The 13,109-nt window shown below is 47.2% G+C and overlaps 1 long non-coding RNA gene across 1 annotated transcript; it reads left to right on the forward strand.

The window, feature by feature from the left end:
• Positions 1 to 11,169: 11,169 nt before the first annotated feature.
• Positions 11,170 to 12,808, forward strand: LOC116183891 (uncharacterized). The gene is made up of 2 exons (XR_004148591.2): positions 11,170 to 11,446; positions 12,566 to 12,808. It is a non-coding gene; the product is annotated as an uncharacterized LOC116183891 (long non-coding RNA).
• The last annotated feature ends 301 nt before the right edge of the window (positions 12,809 to 13,109 follow it).

Genomic DNA, 13,109 nt, shown 5'->3' on the forward strand with positions numbered 1-13,109 from the left:
CAGCTCATTTAAATGAGAGGTCTGGGACATATTCACAGCACTGGCATGAATCTTCACTGCCATTCAGAGGTTCACTTGTAACACAGCTGATATTTTTAGCTTTTTGTGGGAAATAGTGACAACTGCAGCTGCACAGGGTGTGACCTGTGTTCTGTGGCTGAAAGCAGTGCTAGACCTGGGGCAGGAGGATGGCTGGAGCTCCTCTTCCACCCAGGCTCAGCCAGCGTTGGTCAAGGTCTGCCATGCCCCAGTGATGATTCACTGCAGCCCACCACTCTCACAGGTGACTTTGCTATTGTCCTTTGGCACCACCTCCTCTGGCAGTCCTGCTGCAGTGTTTGCCACAAAACCCTACCAGGAATAATATTTTTTTTCAACCTGCTCTGGATTGTTCCTCTGCACTGACCTGGAGAACAAGGCTGTGACCTGAGGTGTCCTTGCACTGCTGAGGTTTGGATTGCTGCCCCCCCTCTGGGGTGTTCACTCACTGTCCCAACGGTGCTGGAGGCAGCTGCTGCTGTTGGCCACATGTTTTAGAAGCAGGATATGGTGAAGCTGCCACCCCGTCTGTGTTCTGCTGCTCAGACACCCGGCCTCTGCACAGCTCTGTAAGGCAGATGGGGTTTATGTTTTGGAGTCTGTAGTGTCTAAAATGCAGAGGCAGCATTTAAGAAAAAAATAAAAATAATGCAGGGTTTAGATACGGTTGTACTCTTTTACCTTTAAATCAAGGACTGGTGGGGACAATTTCTAGTTAGCAGCACAGTGCAGACACAAAGCTGTTGGCTAACATTTCATGCACAGAAGTCTGCAGATACAGGATGGCACATTATGGGCTCGTACTCCTGTTTCTGTGAAGATGACTTGCTGCAGCTCAGCCCTCTGGTAAAGGACACTGGGCTTTTCATCTTTCTTTGATTTTTGAAGATGAGTTTCATCAGCTGAGCTGCAAACCCTCTGGTTCAAGCTGCACACTGAGTACATTCCTTAAAGTGTAGAGGGATGCTCAGGGAAGACATTAGTCTGTTAATCACTTGGATGTATAATGACCTTCCTGCCTGTCTCTTGCAGGGGTTGTCCATGGCTGCCTGCATGGTGACACCACAGAGTGTTTGTCCCCAGCCTGGGAGAGAAGCACACATGTGCTCTCTGGAGGTGGGCACAGAAGGAGCAGCACCCATGGAGAATGGGATTGGTGAGCTGAAAAAGCCCAAAACATAGAACCGGATCAGGTTGGTGCTGGCAGAGCGAGCCCCAGTGCCACATGTGTCCCTCTGTGCCCAGTCTGGCCGTGCCCTCCCTGCAGGGGCCAGGGGACCATGGGATGAGCCAGCACTGAGAGCTCTGCACCAGCCAGAGGAGGTGACATTCTTCTTTAAAGCACTGATACACACAGAGAGGGGTCTGGCACTTCGACTGACTGAAATTAATCTTGTGCAGATTGCACAGCTGCACCCTGGGCACACACAGGGTCTAGGCAGGGGCTCTGAGGGGCAGGAGGGGATAGGCAATACCTGGGCAATACCTCTGTACTAAAATAAGCATGGCCTTGAGCACAGGGTCGATCAGACAAGGCTGGCTGTGGCTGGATCACTTACTTCTGTCTTGAGGAGGAATGCATAGAGGTGCTGCTGTTATACAGCCTGTGAGCTGTAGTGATAGAAAAACACTGGTGAATTTATCCTGAATGGTTCTGATACACTGAGAATCCTGGTCTCACTGTCACTTACTTTTCTTTCCCATCCACGGAGCTGCATCCTTCCCAGATAACTCCAGTGTCTACTCTGAAGGTTCTGTGTTTTTCTCTTAGTTTCCCTCTTTGTTTCCTCCCTGCTAGACATTGAAACAGAAAGATGCCTCCATCAGCTCTCTTGGCAAGGCTCCTTGCCTGTTCTTGGAACACCCACACCCGAGCAGCTTGTCTGTGGGTTTTCAGCGAACTGCTGGGGAAGCTGCTTTGTGACAAAAGTATGATTAATGATTGCTTTTGCATGTTTCTTATAAATGAGATGCTCTGTCACCAAATAAATACACAAATAAATGGGCTGGGTGTAAAAGAACATGTTTTTCACCAAAAATGACATCCTTAGTTGTAAATTTTAACAGATGTCATGAAACCAAAGATATTATAATCTATTACAAAAACCCTTTCAAATTCTATTTTAATTAACTGGCAAAGCCATCAGAACTCTTGGAGAGAAAATGATATGTGCATGTATCTCAGGAATCTCTTGAATGTGATCGGGAGGATGTGATTGCCATGGTTGGAAGATGAAGGGCTGGGGAATAGAAGTCAAGAGCAGGTGCTGCTGTCACAAAGCATAGCTGATACTTAGCAAAGGAACTCTGGCATGGAAAGAACTGAGAAAAAATTGGTGCCTTAAAACCCCTTCATTCTCCAGCAGCAACAGGGGAAGGTGCAGCAGCTGAGCCAGCACTCTGCAGCCAGGCTGGGTTAACCTGCTCTGTTAAGCTGCAATTTAGGCTAAAGGGAACAAGCAGAAATTAGAGTTTGACCAGTGTTATGAATGGGGTGTAAGGGTTGGCTCATGAAAATGAGGAGGAGTTATTAGGTATGGTGGGAAGAAGTTTGTTAAAGTTTATAGTTCTTTTGACATGTGCTTTTGCTGTTGCAGGTTGGTTTAGAGCCCTTTTCTGCTGCTGGGAGGCTGACAGGGAGACACACCAGCAGCAAGCAGGGCGTGAGACGGGCACTGCCAGCACGGAGGGACTGACCACAGGCCCTGGGCAGCCAGATCTACTTATACAGGCGAGGCGACGCCCATGGAAGGAGCCAATGTACATGTATGGGCAAGCCAGAGGCTATATACAGACTGCTCATGAATATTAATGACACTGTTGCAACCTTGGGTATATAAAAGGCTGAGATGCCATTTTTGTGAACTGAGCCTCTGGTGGGCAAAAGGAGCCTCACTGAGCTCCCAGCACCGTCTCCCTTCTGCTTTGTGTTTTTAATTGGTTCTTAATAAAATTTTTATTACTCATTCCCGCTCGGCATCTGAGTTGTTCCTAACATCAGTGAGAAATAATTGTGAGTTTGTTTCAACACGGGTGAAAGGAAGCAAGCGCGACAGCAGTGGCACCAGCCAGGAGGCTCCACCATACTTTGGAAACTCATCCTCACACGTTCAGACCTGGGGTTTGGGGGAACCCCAGTGTTGCTCTGATTTTTAAAAGTGCTAAGTTTTCTTTTATAATTATTTTCAAACTTCTTTTCTATTAGAAATATATAAACTTTTACTGGAGTTCTCACACACTGTTCATGTAAATAATGATTGTTTTACATTCTTTGTGGGAAAAGAATAGACTGTTGGTTTGACCAGTGTGGTTGGAGAGGTGGCAATTCCATCCTCCAATCCACTGTCACTTAGAATTCTATATATTGCGAGGTCAGAAATAAATTTGGCTCTTTTTTCTCTTTTAAACTTACCAAGCTTCTGTGTACTCCCTTTGTGTCCCCTGACAGCAGCCCAGGCCGTTGCTGCCGTGGGAAGCGCCCGGAGTGCCCGGTGCCGGGCAGCGCCAGCGCCCGCACCGAGGGTCGGAGCTGGGCAGCGCCAGCCCCGGGCGCGGCCCCGGCTGTCCAGCCTCCGCTGCAGGCGACGTTCCCTCGCTGTGCCCTCCGCATCCGATAGTGTCAATGGTGTCTCAGGACACCTGGCTTCTGATGCGTCCCCCTCGTGTAGGGTCACATCTTCTGAATGGCTGTGTCAGCTGCTTAGCTGGGAAGTGAAGTGCCTAGAAAAATCTGATCCTGCCGCCTTCCAGGGAAGTCCCTTCCTCCTGGATTGAGGCCACTCTGAAAAAGATGCCAGGATTTAGCCCTGGATTTATCTCAACAACAGTCATTCCAGAGCTTCCCAAGCTTTTGGTACTTACAGTAAATAATTCTAATGCAACTTCAGAGCACCAAAGTAAACACGTCGAGCTTGGCAGACAGCTTGGATAAACCTGCTCTGTTCAATCATAAGGTCAAACTGAATAAATTTCCACCTTCTTCAAAGAAAATTGTGAGTGAATATTGAGGCTGAAGGGATTTTAACTTCTTTGACAGGGAAGCTTTAGTTACATCAAGGAACAATGAGCAGTTGAAAGATGCAATTTTGGTTATAAAAGGACTACAGCAAGTACGTATTGAAAGACAAAATAATTCTTGCTATTCACCACACTATAATATTTAAATACATGCAGCATTTATATAGTAATTCTTATTTCTAGAGTCAGCTGATGGCTCTGAAACAGTCCTCACACAACCTGTCACATCCTTGAGTTTCCCAGGAAAACTGTGCAGGAAACTGTTCCCTGGCAGAGCTGTCACCCTGTTCTGGAGCCGTAAGTGGCAGTAAATGGAGCTCCGGGGATGGGGAGGTCACTGCAGGGTGTTTGGAAAGGAAAGAACTATTTTGTGTCTGTTTAGAGACTTTTCTCTATTTATTTGTGTGTGTTTTTCAGCAGCCGGGTAATGGGCCTCAGAAAAAAGTATTGTTTAAGGAAAATAGCAGTGATTTGGGCTGGAAATAAATGAATCAAAAGTTCTGGGAAACCATGGCTGTTCCTTATGCATTGAAATGGATCTGCTGCTAAGAGCAAAGCAATTTTTTCTAATTCCAAAATCCCAGTTCGCAAGATGCTAAATCATCCTCCGGCTTAACACAACAGTCTCTTGGCAACTGCAGATGCTTATCTTGAAAGATTCACTTTAACAACAGATTGAATTCTCAGAAAAGAGGCCAAACATAAAGATGTTAGAAATCAAAGTGAAAATCCAAAAGGATTTTGAGGCTTGATTTGGTTAGGCATCATAATGTTTGGATATTTATTTGAAACTTATTCAAGCTGCTTAAATCTAAAACAGGGTAATAGGCTCTATCCCCTCTCGGTGATGGGAGTCTTGGCACATACAGTTCCAAATTGCATTGACCTTTTGGGCTGCCAAATTCTATTTCATTTTCATGTCTAATTTACTGTCCAACCCAGCCCCAAGGTCTCCAGCTTTACTGCTTTTCTAGGTTTCCATTTCCTGTTCAATATATACTTTTCCCCCTTGCTTCATAGGTTTCATTTTCCCCTCATTAAGTCCCATATTATTACTCAGAATTTTAGAGAGTGATACAGGAGATCAGACTGACAATCCATCCCTTTTGTTATTATTTCTTCTATCATTTGCCAGGCTCAGATGCTTCAGAAGACAGAGGAATACACAGAAATGGAGATTTCTGTGGAGAAATGGATATGGAGATCATGGTCTCCATGATTATGGAGACGTTTATCCACAGGAAAAACTCTGAGTGTGTTTCTGTGCAATATATTGCAGAGGGGTTTGTATCCTCTTCCATAAAACCCAGCTGAAATAAGTGTTTCACTTTGGCACTGATCTACATATTCATGTTTTTCTGAATCCTGTAAAATATTTGCTCTCAGCAATATCCGCTGGCAATGAGTTCTACAGGTGCATTCTGGAGGTTTTTTGGGTGTCTGTGTCCACAGAGTATTTCCTCTGGTGACACTGGTATGATCTATCTTTGCTGGCTTGCTGATTTCCCAGAGAGGTGTCACTTGTGATTGTCATGACGTGGTGTCAGCTCCTTTTGAGTGCCAGGAGGCTCCTGTGCAGCCTGAGCCACAATGCACGTCCTCCCTCGGGCTGTAAAGTGCATTTGTACAAAGGATGCTTTTAAACACATTTTAAATTGCATTGTGCAGGATGGGGAGCTCAGGGACTGCCTGCCAGGGGAGGAAGCTGTGGGATGGGGTCCCCTGTGTCACTGAGCCCTTGCCCCCAGCAAGGGCGCCTGTGGGGGCTGTGGGGGAACAGTGGGTGTTGGGTGCTGTGACAGGCTGTGGGTTTTGTGGGTGCCGTGGGTTCCCATGGGTGCTGTGAGTTTTGTGGGTGCTGTGGTGCTGTGACAGGCTGTGGGTGCTGTGAAAAGACAGTGGATGCTGTGGGTGCTGTGGTGCTGTGGGTTCCTATGGGTGCTGTGAGGGGACAGTGGGTGCTATGGGTGCTGTGGGTACTGTGGGTTCCCGTGGGTGCTGTGGGTGCCGTGGGTTCCTGGGGGCTCCTGGGGTGGCTCTGCTGCCTGTGCAGTGGGATGGACAGGCTCAGGTGAGCGCTGGGAGCCCAGCTCCAGGCTGGGGCTTTGGTGCCCGAGTCAGACCCGAGCTTGGAGTTACCTGGGACTTTGCCTCTTCCCTTTATTTATTTCCTTGTTTCAGCCCTTGAGTCTTCTGGACTGTTGGGACCTTTTCAGATGTTCCTGGCAGCCCTTCCTGGATCGCACTCACTTTCCTTCTCTGTCTTGGGTGCTTTTGATCCGTGCACGGGATTTACTGGTTTAATTAATCTAATCTCTGCAGTATCATCCTGCTAACTGAAATAATTCCTGACAATGTTTTGTTGATCCCTGTGACTGGCGAATGCCAGCAAAGTGATGTGACAGCATATGGCAGAATTTCTTATCTGTGATGGCTCAGTTTAGCATTTTAGAGTTTTTTTCAAGTCTTTTTCCTTTTAATCAGAGTTGTCTACTTGCTAAGAGATTAGGCTGGTTTTGTGTGTTTCCTCTTTGATAAAACTATAGGATTTAATGTTCTGTGAAATCCTGTTGTGTTCCCACAGACTTTTCCAGGAGCAAACTTCACACACAAATCACCGGGTGTTGCTGCAGTGAAAGGCAGTGGTGGGGTGCACAGGCTTGAAGTATTAAGTGTTGTTTATTTTTAAATGCTTGCAGAAAGGATAATGTTCTTTAATTCAGTACCTGTCTGGATCATTCCAGGACTGCTGCCAGCAATGGCAATGCCATGGTTTCAGCTCTCAGTGGTCACCCCCAGTGGTGTCCCATCACCAGTCAGGTGGGAGCTGTGGGGATGGCCCATGGATGTGCTGGAGCATTTCCATCCCAGTGACTGGTATGACAGGTATTAACTGGGATGGTCCATGGATGTGCTGGAGAATTTCCATCCCAGTGACTGGTATGACAGATATTTACTGGGATGGTCCATGGATGTGCTGGAGAATTTCCATCCCAGTGACTGGTATTACAGGGTGCACTGCTTGGGCAGAAACTAATGCTGAAAACTTTGATGTCCAAGCCACGAGGGATGCTGACAGCAGCCCACCCTGGCTATGAACCTCTTGTTCCAGTGGGTTTTGCTGGAAGCAGGGTCAGGCCTGGAGCCACAGAGTGTCACAGCCATCGGTGCTGCCCAGCACTGCAGCACAGGACAGCACCAGTGTCTGCAGCTCTGCACCTAATCCACACATCAGCTAAAGTGGGTTTGATTCTGAGAAGTCTTATGGACCCCAATAAGGATCAGTAATCATTAAAATTAGCCACATGCTGATTTAATCAACATATAGCTTTGTTAATTACCAGCTCTTTCTTTATGTCCATCTGTTTTGAAGATTTTAGTGAACCTGCAGCAGCTGTTCATGTAAATATAATAAGCTGGTTGCCGTGAAAATATAAAATTTTCAGGAGTATTTTTGTATCAGGCACCCAATTTATTTGTGCTGTTGTCAGAATCATGTCTTCAGGGGCTTAAGTGCACAAGTGATGACGTTGTTATAATCCATGCTGGAGGCAGTGTCTGCTGCTGGGCCATCCCCCTGTCTGGCCTTGCTCCACACCCCACTCCTGGCATTCCTGCTGCATGGCTGGGCCCAGCATTCCAGCATTCCAGCACTGCCTGGGAACTGCCACCCAAGCATGAAATCGGACTCTCTCATTCATGCTCCCTTCCAGAGCATGAACAGTTAATTCTGCTCTCAAGCTGAACATGCTCCATGGGGTTCCAGGGAGCAGGTTCTCCCTCTGAGCGTGGTGGGTGCAGCCAGCATTCCAGAGTGGACCTCCATTCCATTCCATTCCATTCCATTCCATTCCATTCCATTCCATTCCATTCCATCCCATCCCACCCCATTATCCCATCCCATCCCCTCCCTGTGCCCAGCCTGGCTCTGGTGAGGCCGAGGGCAGTTGCCAGCCCAGCCTGGAGCACAGGTGTGCCCAGGGTTTGTGCTTCCATCCCAATAAACACCTCCAGGTGCACACCTCCCTCTCTCTGGCATGGATTCAGCTCTGTAAGGCAGCAGAGGCTGGAGAAGGTTTTGGTGTTGCTTGGCACGGAGGGAATGCCGAAATGCAGGTGCCAGTTCCCAGGCTCTGGAAAGCTCAGGCTGGAGTCACCACTCGAAAGCAGCTCTGCTCTCTGACTTCTGCTCCCCTTCTTCAGCTTCTAGGGGAAGGGAGCACAAAATTCAGATCCTGTGAGTGCCTGGGATGTCCCCAGAGCTGAAGCTGTAGCTACAAACCGCGCATGAGGGAGGAGGTGGGCACAAACCTGACACCTCAGCAGGGGTAAATCCATTTCAGCAACAAAAACGGGATTTCAAGATGAGAGAAAATAGTCAGCAATGCAAGTGGGAGTTAATCTAAACCAAGATCATTAATTTTTTTTATACAAAGCCACATTTCTACATCTTTATATAATATTTGCTAATATTTCCACTGTTTAATTCTAAAAACATGCCCTTTACTTAACACAAAGAATTCTGGAGAAGCCTTTAGTTCCCACCATAATTGCATCTTACTACGTCAAATCTTTAAATTTCAGATGACAGTGTAAATTAATAGCAAGAATAAAATCTTATAATTGAAACTGAAATGAAACTAAATCTTACAGCTGGAATAGTGGCTCAGACTTCAGCCTGAGCCCTAAGGAATCACTGTGTGCTTTTTAATTCTTAAATTCTTTTCCATAAATGTTTTGACATGCTCAGAAATTTGTCTTCATGATTAAAGCTGCTGATCATCGGAGACTGATGAGTCCGAAGTCAAAATCTTTACTTACCACTTACTCAGGAATAAATTTCCAGGTGAAGCTCTGCAGTAAGGACTGAGTGCTCCTGTTAGGCAGTCACACAAGGTGATGCTTTGCTTCTCACCGTGGGGCAGCCCACACCTGGGGTGTTCATTTTTATTATCGAGTGAGGTATCTGATACGTCTTATATTCCTATAACATATATTATATGATAACCTCTGGCACACGTTCTCCTGCCTAGAAGCCCGGTATCTGTTCATTTCTAGAGAGAATATTTGTATTTTAGACCATATTAATATTTAATTGATAGATTCAGGACATTCCCTTCTGCATCTGTTTCTCTCCAACCCTGTCCTTCCAGGTGTTGCATTTCCCTGGTGCGCATAATTGGCAGATGTCCTCAAACACGTGCGGGAATGGAGGGCCTGGCACGGAGCAAGAGGAGCGCCCTGGAGCATTTCCTCAGGCTCCCCTGGGTGCCCGCAGGACGAAGGAGTCGGGCTCCTTCCCACGCCCGAGCTGGGAATCATTCCCAGGGATGCTCCCGGTCCCTCCGTGCCGCTCTGCGCCAGGATTGTTCTGTGCTGCTGCCGAGCGTGGGAGAAGACGGGAATTTGTGTTTATTCATGCTGCAAATCAGCACTAATTTCCTGAAGAACCAAATTTATTGGCTTTATTCTTTCATTTGAATAATTACTGCCAATAAATGTCTCAATAAGCTGCCACTTACAAAGTAATTTTCATAAAAATTAACGTCCAGCTACTCTGCGGTGATAAACGTCCACGCGCAGTGTGTGAAGAGCTGCCAGACCTCCCTCTCCCTGGAAATGTTTCGTTACCTTTCCTGATAGAAATGTTTGTTACTTTTGCTCTTGGTTGGTTTTGCATTTTACAATGTTTCGTTACTTTCCGTTTTTAAATGTTTGGTTATTTTTCGGCTGTTTGATTTTGGAAGTGTTTGTTCTACAGAAAGCAGCACGGGACTCTTCTGTTAGTTTCACAAACGTATCAGATTCCGCCCAATCGCCCCCAAATCGCTTTGCAATTGCCCCGGAGAAAGCCCATTCCTTTGTTTTGTCTGGGGAGAGATCTCTGCCTCTCAGTGCTCCCAGGAACTAATTTCCATATCAAGGGGCTGTTAGAGGTGCTCCTAGATTTCCAGACCATCCCAGGGGAAAAAAAAAAAAAGCATTAGGTGGTGTGGCACCATCACAACCCAAATTTATGATATTTTATCGTGTTAGTTTATTTTTTTTTCAGAAAAAGATAGCTGCGAACTGGAGGAGAGGAGCAGGGGTTGAGTGTAACAGCTCCAGGTTTCTGCTTTCTACAAGCTTCTTTCGGTTTGAGCACTCCTCTCCCCTGTCTCTACCCTCTCTGCTCATCAATACTTTCCTAGCCACGGGCCTTGCTTTCCCTGTCTATCTGTCTGTCTGTGGTGCCTTGCTTTCCCTGTCCATCTGTCCGTGTGTGGTGCTTTGCTTTCCCTGTCTGTCTGTCCGTCTGTGGTGCCTTGCTTTCCCTGTCCGTCTGTCCGTCTGTGGTGCAGATGTGCATCCCCCGCAGCTGTGCTGCCATGCACTGGGACAGAGGAACAGCCGTAGGTGTCAAATGCAAAGACAAAGGTGGTTTTCAAAGGAAATCGCTATTTCCATCAGCTGGCACGAGAGGTAAATCTGGATAGGACAGCGAGCAGCACATCCCAGTATTTGCTGGAAGCAGCAACTTGCCAGGCCCAGGGATGAGCCAGGGCAGCGGTCACTGTTTGGATTAAATTCACGGTGGGCACAGACAAACCCAGCACCTGGAGTTTGGAATATGCAGAGAATCCCCAATATGAAACATTGGGAATTACTGCAACCCAGACTGCAGTAACTGCATTAGAAGAAGCTGGTGAATGTACACAGAAATATCTTACCTCAGATGCACCTGAGGTAAGAAACAGTAAACCTGATGTAAAATTAAAATGAAGGGTCTTCCAGTCGTACACATTGTGAACTGGTCCAGTGTCAACTCCATCCTACCATCTTTGGGAAAACGCTGATTTCAGCTCTGGAAGAAGCTCCTTTGGACCCTGAGGAGTCAGCAGCACCCCTGAGAAGCCACACTGCTGCTGGAAAATTTCCCCTGCTGGGGAAAGACCTCGTCTCCCTGTGTATGGATTTAGGCCAGGGCTATAGAATATCCAGCTTTGGCAAACAGTGCAGGAGCTCTTGCACTGCAGCAGCTGAGCTAAGGTTGAAGCTGTATTAAATCTTGACATTTTAAGGAAGTAAAATAAATAAAAACCAGCCCACTGTTTCAGCCCAGGCTGAGCAGAGCCGGCCCTGCTCCTGAAGCCCAGGAATCTGACTACAGGATAAGCTGTTATGAGCAAGTCAATTGGGAAATAAACCTAAAAGTCAAGCTAAGCAGCAAAATATTGGATCTGTTTGAAAACCAGCCCACTGTGGCAGTCTGTTTCTGCAAGAGGAGGCTGATTGGAACTGACACCACTGGACCGACCTCACAGCCACAAAAGCTCCAGCTTCCAGGGAGTTTCCATCCTCGTGGACTGAACTGTGTCAGCACCGGTGTCCCCCGGTCAGCGAGCACCAGGTGAGAGCTCTCCTCTCCTCTCCTCTCCTCTCCTCTCCTCTCCTCTCCTCTCCTCTCCTCTCCTCTCCTCTCCTCTCCTCTCCTCTCCTCTCCTCTCCTCTCCTCTCCTCTCCTCTCCTCTCCTCTCCTCTCCTCTCCTCTCCTCTCCTCTCCTCTCCTCTCCTCTCCTCTCCTCTCCTCTCCTCTCCTCTCCTCTCCTCTCCTCTCCTCTCCTCTCCTCTCCTCTCCTCTCCTCTCCTCTCCTCTCCTCTCCTCTCCTCTCCTCTCCTCTCCTCTCCTCTCCTCTCCTCTCCTCTCCTCTCCTCTCCTCTCCTCTCCTCTCCTCTCCTCTCCTCTCCTCTCCTCTCCTCTCCTCTCCTCTCCTCTCCTCTCCTCTCCTCTCCTCTCCTCTCCTCTCCTCTCCTCTCCTCTCCTCTCCTCTCCTCTCCTTTCCTCGTGTGTTTTAGCTCATTACAGAAATAAAGGACTACATGAAAAAGGATTACATGCTATGGAATCCCAGCAGAATTTCTGATAAAGTCTGTTTGTATTAGATTTTTCTTTTTTCTCACATCTTTAGATTGTGACAGATGCACATAACAAAGAAAATGGAGGATCATGTACTGCATCTCTCTCTGCTTATATTTTAATAAGGTTTTGAATGTCATTAAGCCCAAACCTCTCAATTCTTGAGCTGCAGTAGAGGCTGCGATCAGCTGCTTTTGAAATCATAAATCTGCAAAGTGCAGCTGGGGAAGCAGCATTTGAAATGGGAAAATACTGTGCCTGTAGGACTAATTATGCTTTTGCAAACTTTATCAAAGTGTTGCTGCTTATTCACAGTTAGCAGCACAAGGAGGGGGTAATGAACGGCAGCGACTCAGGCTCTGCACACAGACACCCATTTTCCAGGGAGAGGGACAATTCAGGGCTTGTCACGGATTTTGGCTGTTCAGTCTCTCTGCCAGGACAGTGGAGAGTTGGAGACACCAAAAGCTGAAGGATGCTGGAATCCTGCTCCCCAAATTTGCCTCTCTGGTTCCTGTGGGGCGGGCTGAGGCTTGGCTGGTGCTGCTGCCACAGGGCTGGTTAAGGAATGAGAATCCAAAGTGCACACTTCCTAAGTTCTCTCTTCTTCAGCTTTTGTAGGGAAAACCCCTTCAAACATATTCCTTTGACACGTGCAAGGCTTTCCTCAGGTGTGAGAAGAAGTGTGGTGCTTCCCTCAGCAGGTTCCTGCAGGAAGGTAAAATACTGGAATTATTCAGACTGCTGAGTCAAGGCAGAACAGCACGAGGAGAATGTCACGGATCAGCACAGCAGTCCCATGGAAGAACACCTACGTTTTTCTTGCCTAATAAATGTGAAGATGTAAAAAAGCCCTTTTCTGTTTCCTTGTCTGTGTCTGATCTCAGTCAGTGCAATCAGCCAGCAGTGGGGGTCCAGGTCCTATTTGAATAAGAATAATCTGAGATTTATTGATGCTCTTGTAATTTAGTTAGGTTTTTTTGTGCGAGATTTCTCTCCTTCTTGATCCACCTTTTCCTTTTTACATTGAGACAGATTTCCCTGTGTCCACGGATAAACCAGCCTGGGTGTTTTTTTATATTGCCAAATCCTGTGTGAAGCTGCCCCCAGCCCCACATGTGGTGCACCCTGGGGAGCCCTTGGGGCCTGGCATGGG

Source organism: Lonchura striata, chromosome 9, assembly GCF_046129695.1.
Source record: "Lonchura striata isolate bLonStr1 chromosome 9, bLonStr1.mat, whole genome shotgun sequence".
Classification (NCBI taxonomy): domain Eukaryota; kingdom Metazoa; phylum Chordata; class Aves; order Passeriformes; family Estrildidae; genus Lonchura; species Lonchura striata.